The 20,497-nt window shown below is 39.3% G+C and overlaps 1 protein-coding gene and 1 pseudogene across 2 annotated transcripts in view; one reads left to right on the top strand and one right to left on the bottom strand.

The window, feature by feature from the left end:
• Positions 1-20,497, bottom strand: part of Mctp1 (multiple C2 and transmembrane domain containing 1) — a 583,339-nt gene that overhangs the window by 118,046 nt on the left and 444,796 nt on the right. The window lies entirely within an intron of this gene.
• Positions 640-988, top strand: LOC118596211 (annotated as a pseudogene).

The raw sequence follows: 20,497 nt of genomic DNA, 5'->3' as shown, positions 1-20,497 counted from the left end.
TATAGGAAGTCCAGAATTTTCATCCCATTCATCAAAGGTGGCAATTTACTTTCTGAAGTTACCAATCATTTCATATCATTAGGTAATATAGATTTGTTTTCCTTAATAGCAAGTAAACCCTTTCAAGCCTAAATTCTATGTAACAGGCTGATAGAATGGAGGCATAGTATTTTACCACTAATTACTGTGCCTTTAAGAGAAATCATTTACAAACAGCATGCTTCAAGACAGTTCATTCTGGGCCTTTTCAGTGGGCCCAGATCTGGAACAGCACAGTTCTCTGGTGTTTATTAGTTAAGGCTTCCATAGTACCTGCCTATTGTGTCGCCTTAAGTTTGGGTATATGGGAAAGTTGTTTTGATGGATAAGAATTCCCACTGACTTCACACCATCCCACATTTCCTTGTTTCAACTTGTACCTTAATGGCTTGTCACTTTTGACTGAGCTGGACACTCGAAAAAGAGAGCATAACAAAGTGTTCCTTTGTGAGTTGACATAGAGGCTTGATTCTTACAAAGTAGGTGTGATTAAAAAAAACTAGTATTTTACTTCCTAACAAATATTGGAAAATAAAGATTAAGATTAATAATTCTGCTTTCCTCTTCCTCTTCCGGGGACGGTGCTTAGAGGCACTCAGAATGGTCCAACATTTGACATACCGTCATAGGCTACAACACAACCTCTAACAAAACTAGGCTGTCTCGAACCCCTGGCAACAGGATTGTTTACCTTTATACCAAGAAGGTTGGAAAAGCACCTAAATCTGCATGCGGTGTGTGCCCAGGCAGGCTTCGAGGGGTTCGTGCTGGGAGACCGAAAGTTCTTATGAGGTTGTCTAAGACAAAGAGGCACGTCAGCAGGGCCTACGGTGGGTCCATGTGTGCCAAGTGTGTCCGTGACAGGATCAAGCGGGCTTTCCTTATTGAGGAGCAGAAAATTGTTGTGAAGGTGTTGAAGGCACAAGCACAGAGTCAGAAAGTGAAATAAATATGCAGCTTTTTAAAAAAAAAATAATAATAATAGATTAATAATTCTAAAACCCAAATGATGAGCTTTGGCAGTGCTGATCCCCTCCTGTTACAGCCAGCCATTCAGAGCAGGAAAGTGTCCAGGGAAGTGGCACATGCTGGTCCAGGACATCCTGGGAAGCATAATGTTGCTTGTTCCTTGTGTGCTCTAAGGAGAGCTTCGTCACTTTCATCACAGTGAGAAGATCACGGCATCCTCCTCCTTAAGATTTTTGCAGCCCCAAATAATCACACTAAGGCTCTTTGGCATGGAATTTGGAGGTTTGTGGAAAAATCCTCTTGGTCCCATTTGCTCAGTCCATGCCTGTGTGGAGGCAAGGTCCCGTGCTCAGCCCATATCCATGTGGAGGCGAGGTGGCATTTTACAGACTTCTGTTTGGGTTAGGCTCCTCATCTTTTAAAAGAGTTGTCAACTGTATTCTCACCTCAGCTGAGGCTTAAGGCAGGGTCTGTCCCTAATTGGCAACAGACTATCTGCATTCCAAGTGCTTGCCAAAAGAGGGTACCACTGGCTGCTTGCTGCCCATCACCTATCAAAAATCACTTTGGGGAATGATATTTGTGGAAGATTGCCTGAAGGAAATACATTCTTTTCTAGATCTTCTAAATTTTTTTTTGGGGGGGGGAGTTGGCAAAAGGATTTGAAAGAAACATGCTTAGATCCAGGACTTTGTCCCCTTAGAATAAACAGTTGCTTTGGTCATGTACTGAGCAGTGAAATAAATTCTGTTCATAACATTAGTAACAATGTTAACAATACCAAGCACATGAAGGGTTAATAGCTCTGTTCTTCAGAGCAGAACACTTCCACAAACATCATGTCATTTTCTCAAGGCCACAAAGAAAGATGCTATCAGTTTACATGGTTCAGCTTAGAACTGGTCTGGATCTGAATCCGTGTGCGGCCTGAGTCACTTTCACTCATTCACTCCGTGAGCTTTTGGTGGTGTGACAGCAGCCTCCATTGGGGACGTCAGAAGACGTCTGTGAAGAATGGATTCACCAGACTCTGGAGAGGACAGATTACACAGCATCAAGCTGTGAAAGTTCTTGAAGAAGAGTTCCTTTGGTTTTAGCACAGGAAACAGTTGAGTTTACATAGGGTAACTAGTGGGCTTTGTATGAAAACATTAGGAAGATTTAAGTCGTGATACTGATAACTTCTCTCATTTACTCTTCGGGGAGCCCAGAATTCAAAATTAAACTTTACATCCAGTGTTTCAGCTTTTATTTTCTGAGCCACCTTCATCACTGGGTTATCTACCTTCCCATCCTCTCACCATCAGCGGGCCTTCTTCACTTAGACACTTAACTTGACATGTTTTTGCAATTATTCCTATTATTCTCATGGTTTTTCAGTAAAACAAAAGCCAAATAAGAACTTTATACATATTAAACATGTAATGTGTTAGAGAAACTGTACCTAGAGGCACAATATTAAATTTTCTTTTAAAAATATTTATAGTTTATAATAACTGAAAGTGAGGTTTGGAGAAACTTGAGCATTAGCTAAAATTCATACAGCAGAACTGGCTTTCTGGCTGGCTCCAGAACCTGAGCTCTTAACTACTGGGAATGTCTCTCTTCAGTTTGTGTTGCCTTATTTAACAGAAGAGATAGATGTGGTAGGATGGAACTAATGGAGATGTGGGTGATACACAGAGAGAAGATACCCTAAGGGGATGGAAGGGAGGAAGTGAGAACAGACAAAAGGAAAGATAAAGACAACAGAGAAAGTGCATTCAACTCTGCCTCACAAGTGCACACTTACTTCGGTTCTCTAGAATGAGTTTTTTTTTTTAAGTTTCTGAGTAGTATTAGCCATACTTGAATGTCAACTCATTGCACTAAGCTGTTGGATTCCTTCATGTCTGACCCACTCCTTTGTACAGCTCCATGTTGCTCTGTAGTCTGTCGGACCTACTTTGTTTTTGTGATCTAGAACCTAGTAGCTTCTACTGCTGAGTGAAAAATAGGGTCATTCTTTAAGCCTTTATTATGGCAGACTGTATTCATTATGCTTCATGAGGACTTGCAGGAAAGACCATGTTATTATTTTTAATTAAATAAAAATCTGTTACCATTCAGAGAAGAAGGAGTAGGGGAGATTCAAACAACACAACTTAAAATATCTCCTTTACTGACACCAGATCAAAACCTTTTAGGGTTATCCACACAGGTGAGGGGAAAAGGGCAGTGTAAAAAATTCCCTCTTGAAAAATACACAGGGTCATGTCAAAACTTTTATGTAATATTTGTTCATTTTATTTGTAAATTTACTATTTATTTTAACAATAAAGGTTTCTTTGCCCATCAGCACATCAAAGATTTACTATTATGTAAGAAATGGTTTGAAATTGAAAGTTCACTCTGAAACTACTGACAGAGTTGACCAGTTTACCAACTAGAACTAGTTTTAGAAGTTACATGTATCATACCAATGGTTGTTGAGAGAATTCCCTATTTCTCTAAGTCCTTTTCAACACAACAACCCAAGTAGAAGAACTTCTTTTGAGATTTTTATTTCTTCGAGCAAATAAATACTGTTATCAACTTCCTTCCTCACGTGGAAACATTATTTAGGGGTGCACAGTCTTTAGGTTCTATTTGGGGATTCTGCTTTATGGTACATAGGCTTCTTGCTTTAGTCATTTCTCTATCCATGCGAGAGATTACTAAACACAGAGGAGTTGCTGATTATTGGTTAAACTTCATCAATTTCTGTGCTGTGCTGATCAGTGTTTCGTCAACTTGACATAAGCTAGGGTCACCTGGGAAGAGGGAACCTCAATAGAGAAAATGCCTCCATAAAATTGGCCTGTAGGCATTTCTGTGGGGGCATTGTCTTGATTAATGATTGATGTGGGAGGGCCGGCCCATCCAACTATGGGTGGTACCACTCTTGGGCAAGTGGTCCTGGGTTGCAAAAGAAAGCAGTCTGAGCAAGGAATAGACAGGAAGCCAGTCCGCAGGGTTCCTCTCTGATCTTTGCTTCTCTTTCTGCCTCCAACTTTTTGCCTTTCTTGAGTTACTGCCCCAAGTTCCCTCAGTGATGGACTGTAATCTGTAAGTTGAAATCAACCCCTTCCTCTATAAGTTTCTTTGAATCATGGTGCTAATCATAATAGTAGAAACCTCCCAGGGACATCCCCTAACATGCTAGGAGGAAATAGAATGTTGAAATAAACACAGGACTTTCTCTCTGGTTCAGCATAGATTCTACTACCATGATTGGCCACTTTGAGGGAACAACAGCTCAATCAATCATCAAGGGAGTTTTGAAGGTAATTCATGTGAACATCCTCTATAAATGATATAGTATTAGCGATTTAAAGACAATTAGGTTCAGATCCAGGTCTTCAAGTCTATATAAATAAAAGACTTTGAGTTGTCCTACTCATGGAAATTAGAAAGCACTTAACTGAGGACCGTATTAAAAACAAAGGGTGCCATCAATTGTTTCTTTAGAGTATCAGCAGCTGATGTGGTCACATCAAGAATTTAACAGCAATATCAGACACTAGCACTGCAGTGGATTGGAGACTGAGGTTTACAGGAGTAACATGAATAGTTACAGTTGCTCAGACCACTGAGCAACCAGTGCAGTTCAGAACTGATGATGTCAAGTCAAAGCTATTCTTCAAAAGGAAAAAAATGGGCCAACCTATTATTCTTCAGGTTTCTCAAGTATCTATCACTAAGTGTCCAACAGGAACTTACAGTTCACTGGTATGTGTTTCTAGCTAAAATAAGCCATAAGACATTTGTTTTGCCTTTTTTAGTCCTACACAAACAGAAATGTTTACAAGAAATTTTTATATGATCTATTTGTAGATTTTAAACTAAAAAATGTAAATGCCAGAAATAATCTTTGAAATTCCTTTAAGGATACACTCAAAATTTTCTTCTCCTAGCTGACAGACACCTGGCATCTTAGTCACTAAACTTGTGTTCCATCATATCTATAACATCCAGGTTTTTTCCATGAAGTGCTTAAATAATAACAAAATTTACATGCAGTGATATTTACAAATTAAACTCAAATTAACATGAGAAAGAATATATAAGTCTGCAGTAGTTTTATGGGGATTCAATATTTATATATTTCTGAGGCAGTGTATAATTTTAGGCTCTTATTTTTAACATCTTGAGGGGAGAGGAGAGATGACTGAGTGTTTAAGAGCACTTTCTGCTCTTTCAGAGATCCCAGGTTAGGTTCTTACACACACATAGTGGATCACAACTATCTGTAACTCCAGCTTCAGGGGATCTGATATACTACTTTCTGGCCTTCACAGGTACCAGACATGCATGTGGTACACATACATACACACAGGCAATACAATCATATATATAACACGAAAATAAATAAATCTTGAGAATTGTTAAATCTGGACTCATGCATTTTTTAGAAGAACTATTTTTTTTATTTAGTTCTTTCAAATATTAAAATATGAGAAGAAACTTCTTAATGCCAATGATATTCAGGCCAGAAAGAAAGGAAAAGGTAAGTGTTGAAGAAGAAATATTTCTACTTCTATGGAGCTCTTTAGTGATCATAGGATAAGCATCTTTAATGAACCAGCTGATGCGTAATTAGAGTATTAGAGATTTCTGAAGAAATGGGGCAGTCCCAAGGGTTCTGCAGATTCTGTGGTGTCCATAATTAATTCCGCTTTGAGTTCATTATTCAACAGCTGTTTTGTGAAAATAAAAGACCTGCATCTCTCTACACAAATGTTTGAGAGCTATTTTAGATTGCAGTCTCTCCTCACATAAGCCATCATCCCTAAACTGTATTAAGAGAAAATACAATGAGAGCTGATTCCATTGTCAAAGGAGTTTGAAAAATTCTACAGTTTACCTTTGTTTTTTCAGTGAAAGAAAATCAAGCCTTGAGTGTTGCTAAGAAAAAAAATAGTATTTTTGGTAAAGAAGCCAAAAATCCACACTGGAAAAAAGATCACATCTTCAACAAATGGTGCTGGTAAAACTGGATGGATACAAATAGAAAAATCCAAATAGATTTATACTTTACACCCTGCACAAAACCCAACTCCAAATGGATCAAAGACCTCAACATTAAACCAGATACACTGAACCTGATAGAAGAGAACGTGGAAAATAACTTGGAACTCACTGGTACAGGAGACAACTTTCTGAACAGAACACCAATAGAGCAGTCACTGAGATCAATAATTAACAAAAGGGACTTCATAAAACTGAAAAGCTTCTGTAAGACAAAAGACATCATCATTTAGACAAAGCAGAAGCCTATAGAGTGGGAAAAGATTTTTATTAACTGCATATCTAATAAAGGGCTAATATCCAAAATATATAAAGAACCCAAAAAACTAGGTAACAAGAAAACAATAATACAATTTAAAAGTGGAGTACCGATTTCAACAGAATTCTCAAAAGAGGAGACATTTAAAGAAATGTTACACATCCTTAGCCATCAGGGAAATGCAAATCAAAACTACTTTGAGATTCCATCTTATACCTGTAAGAATAGCTAAGATCAATAAAACAAATGACAGCTCACACTGTCGAGGATGTGGAGTAAGGGATCACTCCTCCGTTGGTGGTGGGAGTGCAAACTTGTACAGTCACTATGGAAATTAGTATGGTGGTTCCTCAGAAAGATGGAAATCCATCTACCTCAAGATCTAGCTATACCATCCTTGGGCATATACACAAAGGATGCTTCATCCTACCACAGGGACATGTGCTCAATCATGTTCATTGCTCCTCTATTCATAATAGCCCCAAACTGGAAACAACCTAAATGTCTATCAACAGAAGAATTAATAAAGAAAATATGGCCCATTTGCACAATGAAGTATTAATCAACCATTTTAAAAAGTGAATCATGAAATTTGCAGGTAAATGGATTTAATAAGAAAATAAATCTTCCTGATGGAGGTATCCCTGACCCTAAAAGAGAACTATGGTATGTATTTGCTTATATGTGGACATTAGCTGATAACCAAGCTACAATCTATAGAACAATATAGAGCTAGTTAGTTATAGAGTAAAGGACTAGAGAGAACAGATAGACCTTGGTAGAAAAGGGAAAGAGAATAGACAGTTACGAATTAAAGGGGGAACTGGAATGGGAGGATCAAGTGGGGATGGGGAGAGTCAGGGGGTTAGGGAGGGACTATGGGTAGAGACAGCTAAATTAAGGGTCATTTGAGGGATAGTGTGTAAATCTAACACAGTAGAAATTTCCTAATATATATATATATATATATATATATATATATATATATATATATATATATATATATATATACACATACACACACACACACACACACACACACACACACACACACACACAAAGACAATCTAAATGAAATCACCAAATAATGGGGGGAGGTAGAGCCCCAATTGGCCATCTCTTGTCACCAAATAAAGTCTAGTACTTCTAGTCCCATGGGAACCCTGAATAACCCAGGGTGTTGCCAAGACTATAGTTTGCTATCCACAAATTGATTGCAAGGCCCTATTGCTAAAGACATCATCTAAACAACTCATTGAACATGGGCAAATCAAGCTGCATATCTAATAAAGGGCTACATAGAGCCCTCACCTCTACTTGCTAGCATCTTTGGTACAGAAAGGTATTCTGCATTCTACAAAAAGAGAAACATAAACATGTACCCAGACACAAACCCTTGGATTGACAATGGTGTCCTGCCTGAAAGATGTGCTATTCAATGTTAGTATAAAGCTTGCGGGAGTAACCACAACCATTATCCAACATCTGATTTGCCTTAAGGCCAACACTGTGAGATACAACACATACCTGCTGCTTGAATGACCAAGAACCTGAGACTAGAAAGTCCAAGGACCTATGTAAAACCAAATACTACTGTTGTAAAAAATATATATAGCAATAAAATAATTCTAAATGTTGTTCTGTTGTGTTCATCCATCAGTGCTTTGCTCAGCCATTATCAGAGAAGCTTCCCCTACAGCAGATGAGAATAAATACCGAGATCTACCACCAGATATTATGCAGAGTGGGAGACGTTGAAACACTCAGCCCTAAATGGGATGTCTCCATCAGACCCTCTCCTTAGGGCCTAGAGAACCCTCATGGAAGAAGAGGTGGAAAAGGTGGAAGAGCCAGAGAGGATGGAAGACACCCAGAAAACAGAGCTCCTAGGAACTGAGAGACTGAGGCATCATGCTCAGGATCTGCCCAGGTCTGCATCAGGTCCTTGGTGTATATCTTATGGCTTCCAGTTTAGTGTTTCTAGAGGATTCCTGAGTGTGTGAATGAGTGGGCCACCATTTCTAAATTATTCCTTCTGTTGGGCTCTTTTTGCTGCTTCTGTTTGTTTTGTTCAATTCCAATGCGTTAGCTGTTGTTTTATCTTTGTCTTCTGAGTCAGGGTTTGTCAAATGTGTTGCTCTGATTGGTTAAAATAAATAAATTGTTAATTGGCCAGTGGCCAGGCAGGAAGGATAGGCGGGACAAGAGAGAAGAGAATTCTGGGAGGTGGAAGGCTGGGGCAGGGAGATGCTGCCCGCCGCCACCCTGACAAGGAAGATATAAGGTACAGGTAAGCCACGAACCAAGTGGCAAAGTGTAGACTAATAGAAATGGATTAATTTAAGATAGAAGAACTAGATAACAAGAAGCCTGCCACGGCCATACAGTTTATAAGTAATATAAGTTTCTGAGTGATTATTTTATACATGGGTTGTGGGACCACAGGGCCTTGGTGGCACCTGGAGAGAAGATCTCCAACTACAGGGAGGAAAGGGTCTATTTGGCTCACCCTTTCACAGTACAGGTCATCACTGAAGGAAGTCAGGACAGGAACTCAAACAGGGCAAGAACCTGGAGGTAGGAGCTAATGCAGAGGACACGGAAGGAATGCTGCTTACTGGTTTGCTCCTCATGGCTTGCTCAGTCTGCTTTCTTTCTTTATTTTCTTAAATTTAACTTTATTATTGATTCTTTGAGAGTTTCACATCAAGTACTCTAATTCTGCTCACCTCCTGGTCCCCCCCATATCCTCTCCTCACCACTGTGCCTCCCCAAATAAAGAAAATACAGGAAGCAAGCAAGCAAGAAGATTCAGTCTGCCTTCTTATAGAGCCCAAGACTGCCAGACCAGGAATGGAACCAACCACCCACAATGGGTTGGGCTCTCCCTGAACAACCACTAATTAAGAAAAAGCTTTGCAGGCCTGTCTCTAACCCCATCTTATGGAGGCATTTTTTAATTTAATGTTTCCTCCTCTTAGATGGCTTTAGCTTGTATCATGTTATTATAAAATTATCCAGTAAATCTTTATATTATGTTTTGTTATAAAAAATAAAAATTAGATTCTTAAAATAAGAAAGAAAGAAAAAGAAAAGAAAGGCAGGTTTGCATATCATTGCCACTTTCTCGGCATAAAGACAGAGCTAAATCTTTCCTGACTTTCATAGCTTCATATCTACCTAAGGTTGCTTTTGGTAGGGAAATATGTCTGCAATTTCTTTGACTGACAAGTTAAACATTTAACTTTCCGTCCATGAACAGCTTTATGAAAGTATGTTGGGCTTCTTTGACTCACCGTTCACAATTTATCCTCAGCTCCGTTCTTTAGTGACTTGTCATAGGCTCTTTCCTTTTGCTTTGGGCGATGTGAACTCTCTCCTTTTTCTTTGGGCGATGTGAACTCACTCTCTCTCTCTCTCTCTCTCTCTCCCTCTTTTCTCCTCTCCCCTCCCCTCCTCTCCTCTCTTTTTCTCTTTTTTCTTCAGAATGACTTCATGATGTTCTTGTTCTGAACATCACCTTAAATTTGAGCTGTCCTCTTGGTCCCTGTACTTACTAAGTCTGAATTTATTGTAGGCCCTTGTAGTGCAATTTTTGACACACCATTAAACTCCCTTTTCATTGGGAGCCCAAGGGCACATTCAGGCTCGCTGAGAAGAACACGCCTAAATAACAGTTAAAACATGTGTCATGAGCTACAAGGGGCTTGTTTGCCAGCAGGGCAAACAGTTCATTGCAGCTCAAGCAGCACCCTGCAACAGGGTGGTTAGGGATAATGAGATAACCACATACCACAAGTGAGTTGTTCATCTTTGTCTTCAAGAGCCTAAGAACACAGTTATCTCAGCAGGATGCTGCACCCCGGAGAGATATAAACACCTTTCAGAAAGGTAAAGAGAGGAGCCAAAGAGAACAAATCCCCAAAATATGAGCCAAAAAAGAACTGCAAACAATGTTTTTAGAAGCAAAATTTCATCTAGAAGTTGAATCAGGCCAATTGTTCTTTGCAGTTTATTCCCCAATATGTTTTACTTTAATTGTATGTAGATTTATTCTAATATTATGATGCTAATCAACCTGTGTAGCTATAATAATAAAGGCAATGTCAACACCTCATCAAGTAGTCACACTGTTTCTTTCATCTTAAACACTGTGTCTTCCTTGTACAACAACAAAATACTATGAAAATTATTTATATAAATAAATGGTATTATTGAAAGACTTGAAAAGGTATAATAATCATGTGTAATATGGCCCAATTATATGTTAATTTCTTTGTTTTAATTATTTGTATAGTTTTAATGAAGGGGTTGCTAGAAGGTGGAACTATTTTTATTTTTAATGGGAAAAAATTGTTTTTAAGAATGAAAATAAAGATAATTAGCTATCAATTAGAGGCATACTAATGTATGCATGCTCCTAAATTATTACCAGTATTATTACTCCATTTATGCTATCAAAACTTTCCACTCTAAGAAGTTACTTTTCCTATTTGCATTGTGTATTAATATCTCCGCTCCTCATCAAGTGCCAAAATAGAGGTTTCGAAGTTCCCCAGATTATCTACAGAAGAAAAACTGGGGTAGGTGATGACAAGCATGCTCTTTCAAGATGCAGTTTCCGAATGCATAATAACTTTAAAAAGTGAGAAAAAAAATAGATTTATCAAGAAAAGAGAGAACTCTCCTACATTCAACACAGCAAATCAGCAAATTTCTTCAGGGAAAGACATCAAATGTGAAAGGCATCAATACTTCTCTGCTGTCACCAAGCTGTTGTTTGTGCTCATGCGCCAGCTGGATTTGTGGATGTGCGTGCATAATCTTTTTCTCACCACTGATGTCATCATTAAAGCTGTGCAAGAATTTTGATTTTTCTGTTTGCACAATCTTCAGTGGGGAGGATTGGACATCACGGCAAGTTTGTGGCGAGTTTGTAAAAGTAAGAAATGCAGGCATAAAGCAGTGGTGTTTCACCACTGAAACCTAGTGAGCTTCCTTCATTGTGGATTCTTCTGCCTGTTCAGTCCCCACTGAAGAAAGCACGCAAGTGACTGTATTTATGAGACTGAGGACATTTCCTCTTATCCAAATAACATTCCCTGTAACTAAGATGTCCTTTTTGAATGATGGTGTGTATTCTAGAGTTTCAATATGTACACAGCACTATTTTTTCAATAATATTCAGACATATTAAACTGTTGGATCTGAGTCCCAAGGTAAGATGAACTATATTGGTATTACTGTGGACACACTTATGAGGTTTCTAACAGCTTCAACATACTAAGGCTTTTCAGGAATCTGGGTAGGACATCTGCAAGCTGCATGGATTCATTTGTAGATGAGGAGGCAATAACTAGGAACACTAGGCAGCACTTGGCCGTTGTGAGGGAAAGGAGGCGCCGCATGGCCTTCCAGAGGCAGCTAAGAACTGAGGTGGGGACAGTGGGGGGGGGGCGGAACCCGTGAATGGGACCTTTTCCTGTGTCATTTACATGGCCTCCCTAGGTAGCCATACACTATATACTGGCTGGGCAGTTCTGTAGGTCAGGAAACCTGTACTTTTCACTTTCTTAGTGTTTTTTGTTTTGTTTTTGTTTTGTTTTGTTTTGTTTTGTTTCAGTTTATCCAGAAACATCCAATTTATCTCAAGATAAAATATAGTTGATAGATCTAAGACCTGGACTGGGGGAGGGTGGGAGTTGATTTGACTTGCTTATCTAGGCCTTTACACAGACTAATTTGGTACTGATAGGGAATTTTGAGAGAGAAGCTAAATGGATGTTAAGTGTAACTGGTTACCAACTGAAGTTAGGAGCAGCCTCCTTCTGTGCTTGCTTTGTGATGCGAAGGACTACATTCCAGGCTGTGTCCACGCAAGCCAAACTCTCTCCCTGAGCTGCATTTCCCAACTGACTCTCCTCTGACATTTATTTATTTATTTTTTACAAATCATGCAAGGTAGGTAGGTATTAACTTTCCTGTTCCAAAGGAGGTCAATGAAGGCCAGTGTATGTCTGCATTTTGTCAGTGAGATCTGCCAAAAGTATACAGAATGCTAACCGCTCCTCAAGGGTTTTCTTACTAGCTGGGAAAAGAAAACACACACATAGGACCAACTGAAGACATAAAACACAACACTGTGTCAAAGCACTGTAGAAAACTGGTAAAGACAGAAAGGGCTTTAGGAATTGAGGGGTTCATCCTCTATCTTGAGCATTTCTTGTTACCATAGAGGCTGAAACCAGCTCATACTCTTTAGAAAGACAGTCTGGGCTGATAGCTAATGCAGGAAGGTTTATACTATGAAGAACCCCTTCCCTAGTAATTTTATGATTTCACAGTCTGAGCCTTTGTCTTTGGAATAGATTTAAAAAACCGCCAGACTGCTCATGGTTTTGTCCTAAGCAGCAACATTAGTTCATATAGAAACTAAAGCTGATAAAATTTGCAATTTCCCATTTATACCATCTTTGCTTTTCTTAGACAAAAGAGTAAGATAAGGAAGGTAATTATTGGATTCTGCTCTGCAGTTTCAAAAACCACGAACTTAAAAATTATAAGGCCATTTGAATACCAGATGGAAAAGAGGAATGATTAAGAACATGTTCTGTTGCACCTAGGATCATTAGGTTGCCAATCTCCTCCCTAGTAGAAAACTTTGTTATTGAATCCTCACCTTCTACCAGTTTACAGAAGTAACTGATCAATTTGGGGAAAGGGTTGGGCAGAAGGCAGGCACAGAATTAAGAAACAGAGAGCTTGCATAGCATGCTTGGATAGGAACCCCTGATCTACCATCTAGGTGTTACAGGTCCTTGGCAAATGATTTCACTTCCCTGTCCTTTGGTCTCTTTATCTGTAGGGTGAAGAAATAGAGTAACTACTGTTTGAAGTTATCATGGGAATGAAATTAGTAACTATTGGCATCCTGTAGCACCAAGCCTGGCATAGGCTGAGCAAATATTCAAGTGTGGAACAAAGAGATCCAAAGAGGTGAACCCCTGCAGATCTCCAGAGCTGACTTTCTTCAAGCATTTCTCATGCCAGAAGGAGGAAAAAGGAAATAATCTGAAATCTTAAGACCTTGGGTTGAAGGGTGGGCAAGTGGCTGGAGCACTTGCTCGTTCTTGGAGCAGAATGAGCCTTCTTCATGAGGGCTCTCAAATCAGATTCCTTGTCATGCTTAGGAAGGGTGAGTAATATATATATATATATATCACCTTCTGCTTGCAAGAAGTCAGAAAAGCAGACGCCCTGAGGCTGAGCACTTGGACAGGACTCGGGCATGATATTTAAACATTCCTTCACACACCACCACTTTCCGTAAGTCAGTGATTTGGTAACTGGGTCATCTGCAACACACATCCCTTCCTTTTTTTGGAAATACACCTGTTTCTGGGATTTGAGTTGGCTTCTAATTCAAACAGACCTCCAAGAACTCAGAAACAAAATCAACTTAAAATTATACGCTTATCTAGAGTTACATTTAGGCCATATGGTTTAAATTGTCCAAATGCCACAGAAGCAGCAGCAGCAGCAGCCACCATCAGACTTTACACTTACCCAGCATCTCTCCTGCCAGGATGTTATGTAAGTCATGAAAGTTTCATTATAGCAGAGATGTTAACCCTAATTCCAAAGTGGTGGTCATAATGCTGTGGTTTGGTTCAGTTCCCTTTACTCTGAGGCACTGCAGAAGAGTTCCTGGAAGGCCATTATAGCTTCACAGTATTATGCTTAGAGCTGACAGTGTCCAAACTGTTAAGGCAGGTGGGCTCTCCTTAATTATTAGGCTCACTGCTCTAAAGACAGAGGAAAATGGCTGAGATGTCATTTGTAAAATGCAAGATGTTCATGCCATGAGGACATTTCTGTGTCCTCCCTCCAGCCTTCACACATCCAAACTCAATGTTCCCTATCAATTCACCATATCTTTCTCTCAGTATTAGTACCATGTCAGACATCTGGGGAGTTCTCAGTAAATGTATTAAGTGCATGATTATCTTTTGCCAGGCTGGGTTCTGCAATATAGATGTGTGGAGCACCTGTGATGAGCTTGACATAGAAAAGTGAGATAAGGCAGGTCAGGGAGGCTGGTGAGTCAGGGGCAGATACAGACAGATTGGCTGGAAACAATCCTGGGAGGTGTTGATGTTAAATTCTCTAAGTAGTAAAGGGTAGTTCCAGATGTTTAAATATTATCCACTTTTAATTACCTAGGATAGAATGTGTAGATGTATGCTTTCTTACTCACAAACCAACCAGGACAAGTGCTAAGTGCTATGACATGAAGACAGATAGTTCCTTTAGATTCCATTCCTGCAGTCAGTGAACTTCCGGCAAAACGCAAAACTTCAAGGGGTGAGCAGGTGGCTCAGTGGGATAGGGCACTTGCTCTTAAGCCTGATGGCCTGAGTTTGATCTCTGGGACCCATATGTTGGAAGGAGAGAAAGAAGTTAGACAATCTGTTGTGTGACCTTCACATGTACCATGGGACATACATGGACAGAAAAAGAATGTATAAATAAGTGTAAAAAAACAAAAGAAATTTAACAGCAAAGGCTCAAAATGCAACTTCCTGAAACTTTTTCTAGTCATGATCTTTTTATAATTATTCTCTCTAGTTAAAGCTGTCTCAGTTGGAAATCCAGAAAATTTGTAAGCAACTATGGCCACATCCTGAGGAAGACAGCATGTTACCTTCACATGTGGTTTTGATGTTAACCCAGAGAACAAAGGACATTTAGCCATGACTAAGTCTCTTCCAGGAGCTGAATTTTCACACTGGAAGATTAACACCACACAGGGCTGAAGCAGAAGTCTGCTGAGGCTGTGTAGAGATGAAGTTAAGGACACTGGGAACATTGCTTTTGTAGTGACGTTGAAGAGATTGTAACAGATGCATAAAAAGAAGTTTCAGAACATAATGGCTAACTCATAGACACTCTAAAATAATACAAGAGGCTGTAAAATGCATTTCTTACCCACCATAGCTTCTTTCAGGATGAGCTTCCACAACCCAAGGGAGGCCTCCCTGCTGAAGATGGAGTATCCAGGAAATACTGGAAAGCAATGCCAACCAATGGATTTGAGCCTGGGCCTGGTACCTCTTAACTTTATGGTCTCTTTCAGACCTTTGATTTGTGCTTCTAAGAATGCTAAAATAATAGCACCTTCTAAAAAGACGACGACAAAGATCACATGGCTGTGACTGTCTAGTATATAAAATATGCTCAATAAATATTCATTCCCACTAACTGAAAGAAATGAATTCACAAATAAAATTGTAGAATTTTTCATATCCCCAATTCACTATCTAATTATGTCCTCTGGTAGCAATTAAAGATCTAGAGCAATGACCTCAGGCAAGTGCTAGAATTATGGTTGCTTGTGATGCCACTGGGACACAAAGCCCAAGGCTCTGAAGCCTGAAATCCCATATGCTTCAACCAGGTTAGGTTCAAAGTGACACCCATGTGAATCTCAGACTGTGTCACCGGGGAAAATCCTGCGTTCTCCAAGTCTCAGCAGAGAGAAGAATTCATGAACCCTTCTCTAAGACTGACAGTGGAAGAAAAAAAATGAGGAGACAAATATTAAAAATTTAAAAAGCTGTATTTATAGAAGCAGGACAAAGTTAAGAAGACTGAAACATGCAGAGAGGAACGAGGGGACAGGTAGCATTCTTGTCTTGATTTTCTCCCTATGCTGCAACACTGGAGCCTTGGGGGGTTCAGGAGAACATGGCTCTGTCTAGAGAAAAGCTTACAATGAGACAGAGATTTCATGCCCCTCCTGTGCCCCCTGGGTTGGGACATTTGGCCTCCTCATTGATCTCCATGTCTTAAGGCCATCATCCTGCCTATGGAACATCTTTGCCCTCTCCTCATTTTTCTTTTGCACTGAGAGAAAAATAGCATCACATTTTGTTCTAACAACTGGATTGACAGGGGCTTTTGAGAGCTAGCAAGTGATTTCAACTCCCAGGACTTGGATTCCTTTCCTATAAGGGGTCCTACCACAGTCTCAGCCGCTCAAGTAAGAACAAAGCACTCTGACAGTTGATGTACACTCTACCAGGCAAAGAGCTACTAAAGTCTACAGAACTTGTAGTGCTACCAATCGTAGCACTTCGAGGGGTCAAGCTGTGTTTGAATAGTAAGCAAGATATTTTAACAAAACATCTATGCTTATTTTAGTTGGATTCTTTTCTGTGCACTTCTCAAGGGATAGGGATGAATTATTGATGGAGGATGCCACCCTTTGTTTGGGCCATTTCATATAAAACATATAAAACTTGGCGTCGAGTAGGTGCTCACAATGAGAAGTATCTTTGACATGGGAGAACCATTAGGGACAGTAATGTTCAGAGCTGGCTGCTTGGCCTGTATCCTAGACTTAATGGCAAACAATAGACAGGCCCTGCCTATCTGTGTCCTTTTAAGATTGGTGGCCAAGTTCAGCAGGGCTTGAGGGTCCAAAGACACAACCTCAAAATGAAAAGATGCCACTGGAGGAAAAAAAAACATTGCAAAGAAAATACTTAATATGTTAGCAGCCTCAGATATAATAATGGCAAATGATAATGTCAGTCACAAATTGACGGTCAATCATAGAGATTGGCACTTAGATTGGAAAGCTCTTAGGAGATGAATTTTTCCCATTAGAAATAGCTGGAAAACAATGCTTATTTTCTATGCCATTGCTACTCATCATCTCACAGTGGCATAACCCCCACCACAAAATGCTGTGGAATTATATGCAGTATAGATTTGTTTATCAGTTCTTCTCCCCATCTATTTTTCAGCAGCTGATTAGTCTCCCTGGGATGTAGACACATTTCCTATCAAGAGCTGCTTGGCTCTTTCCTGTCTTCACACATGCATCCCAATATACACATTTCTTATAATAAATGTGCTTATATGTATATATATAAACACATTTTTATGCATATATGTTCCCTGTACTATATTCAAAGATAAATTCCAAATTTATGGCGTATATATGCACTTGTATTCATATAGGAATCCAACTGGATTCCCAGAGGGAAATGTGGAACACATTGTTAAAATGTCTGTCATCCATGTAAGAGAAGCAGAAATGCGCTGGCCATTAAATTTGCATACAGCCCCAAGCACAGAGGTTCCTGCATGTGCACCGTTCTACTGTTCTTGATGATGGGCATATCTGACAGGAAGATTCTGTCAGGATTAGCTCAGGAAAAACACCCCCAAGGAGATAATTTGAAGACATACTGAGAATTTGCCTCAATACATGAAAATAAACATGAAATCCTCAAACTCTCTGCACATCGAAGAGGTCCCACCAACATGCCGCCACACTGGAGGATAATCTACTGGAGCTAATTAACACAGTCAAAGGCAACGCTGTTAGAAGTGGTTGCCACTCAGGGCTGAGTTAGTTGCTGCAGTCCTTAAAAAGCATCAGGCAGGTTTTGGTGATGAGTGTGTGAGGGAATGAAGAAGCAAGTAAAAGTGCAAAATTAGCTACAAAATCAAAAGGTGCCAAGCTCCACCTCGGAAACATTAGGGAAACTTACTGAGGAAGCACCAGTATTCTGCCAAAGTGTCTTAATTGTGTTTCCTTTTATATCAAAAGAATTCCATACACTCATACAAGCTCCATAAACTGTGGTACAAAGAAGAGCATATTTTATTTCATAAACAACAAATTCTCCATGAAATGCTAGCATATGGATCATAGCATCTAAAAAACAACAACCGTGTCTTCATGTCCATGCCTCATTTGATTTCATCTTTCTGATTAGTAACATCAAGGGGAGGTCACCAATGAAGAAAAAGGACTGCATATAATTCCTTTTAATATATTTTTGCAAAGAATGAAGGCAGAATAAGTCTGTTTAGGAAAAGTCAATATTATGGAGGCTGTTTTACAAATAAGAACTATTCATAACAGTAGATAATAGAAGATCAAACTAGTTAAATAATGCTTTTAGTAAACTTGTATTTTCATTACTTGATCATGATAGAAGCACCAGAAAAAAAGATCATTAGTAAAAAGTCCTTTACGGCAGACTGAAAATCTTGAGTTGGAATTATTTTTCCTGAGTTTATTAAATTATAATAGCAAAAAAAAAATTGAAGGTACTTCTTTTAATAGACATTGTGTTTATTTATTTATATAGATAAGCGAGGCTTAATGGCAAATTCTTGTATTCCCAGATTTTTGCAAGACTGAAACAAGAGGGTTGCAAGTTCTAGGTTAGACTGGGCAACTTGGTGAGAAATTATCTTAAAATAAGAAGGTTTGAAAAGTTTGCTATGGATAAGTTCAGTTCTACAGAGCTTGTTTTGCATGCACAAGGCCCTGGCTTCAATCCTAGTACCAAATTAATAATCCCATATGCAAAATATATGAATTATATTTTTATGTTTATATTACACTACAAAATAAAATTTACAAAATGCATTACTCATACAAAAGCTGTCTACCACATCCTGAGTCAAATTACAAATGAAAGCTGTTCTGAATCTTTTCAGATTCAAACTCATGAAGGAAGACAGTCATAAAGAATAAGGGAACAATAAATAGATTCATCTCTCAGTGATGGGTAGTGGATATTTGCTTTGCTGAGAAGAATCACGGTATATATACACAAACACAATACTGTAATCTATCTATAATGCCATGAGAAAGGGCTTCAGAGATGCTGGGATGTAGGCATTTGTTTGCAAGTTCTAGTCTAGAAAGTGAGATATATGGTGGATGAAGGAAGGACTCCATGTAGAGAAGTAAGGTCCAGATGGAGGGCTTGGGTTAGATAACAGGCTTTGGACTTTCTCCCAAAATTGATCCCAATTAGATAAGATTTTATTTTAGACATCTTTAAAAAGTGAGAAGCCACTTGTTGTACATCTTCAAGTAATTTTTTACATTGGATTGTACAGAAAATACTCAACATTAAAATGTAACATAACAGACGTTTAGAAGTGCCAGTTGGTGCAAGCAAGAGATTGGCATGAACTTGATACACTGGGAGAAAAGAGAATGTGGGTTCTGAGGATTGGCAGTACGGCCTTAGCATCTGCACACAGCAAGTCAACTGACTTATTAGATGGAGACAAAAGTTGTTTTCTTGCAAAATTAGAGCCTGATATTAGATGTGAACGGTTGTCTGAGAGCAGCTGATGTGTCCATTGTAAATAGAACAAAGAGTAAATTCCAAGATGAACTATGAACAGTCAAGATCATCCTTTCCAGATACTCAGCTTTACTCTGTGTCTTGACGACTCTCTGTCAACACTGCCATGAGGGCTTAGACGAGCTAGTTTCTGATCTTAAAGAAAGCATTGGAAAGATAAGAAAAAGCTTGAAATTTTCAACAAAATTTCAAAAATGAACATGACACTTCATGTTTAGCCTTTGATTGATTAATGTCTACAGCTACCTTTATCTGCCCTGAGAGCCTTATAAGCCTGGGCACCAATAGCATGCTCTTTCTTTTGGGTCTAAGGTAGCAGAAAAGCATGCAGGAGACACTGGAAGAAGATGAATTGAAGGGTGTCAGGATGTCAGCTGCACTGAAGTCCTGGCATCTCCCCAGTTGCCAGTTGTAAGAACACTTTCTAAACCGCCTTCACTCACAGGTTTCACTTTATAATGATGAGCAAAACAAGGATTCTTCCCTTTCTTCCCTTCACCATGCCGACTGCTGTTCTCTTCCATCTTTTGAAGTCCTAGCTCCTTCTCCTTTTTAAATGTCTTTTTGTGGAAGGAATCCAGTTGGGCTTGTTAGACTCAATGAACATGAACATAAAAAAGGGTGTTGGGTTTTGTTCTCCATGCCAATGCCCTATCCAAGACCCATGAAGGAATTGTTGAAGTGCAGAACCAGTGTTCCCACACGCGAACATGTGTGTGTGTGTGTGTGTGTGTGTGTGTGTGTGTGTGTGTGTGTGTTCTTCTAATGCAACTTTGGTAAGTCTAACTCATATATAGCAGATTAAATGACAAGAGACCAGTTGTTTTCAAAGTGTGGCCCTTGCCGGGCGGATCTCTGTGAGTTCGAGGTCAGCCTGGCCTACCCTGTCTTGAAAAACCAAAAAAAAAAAAAAAAAGGTGTGGCCCCCACACAAGCACAAGTTGTACCACTTGTGAAATGGCTTGATGTGCAAATACTTAAGTTCTGGTCTTTT

This window comes from Onychomys torridus, chromosome 15 (genome assembly GCF_903995425.1).
Source record: "Onychomys torridus chromosome 15, mOncTor1.1, whole genome shotgun sequence".
Classification (NCBI taxonomy): Eukaryota; Metazoa; Chordata; class Mammalia; order Rodentia; family Cricetidae; genus Onychomys; species Onychomys torridus.
Note: the sequence above shows the minus strand (reverse complement) of the source record. Positions and strands in the feature narration are given on the sequence as shown.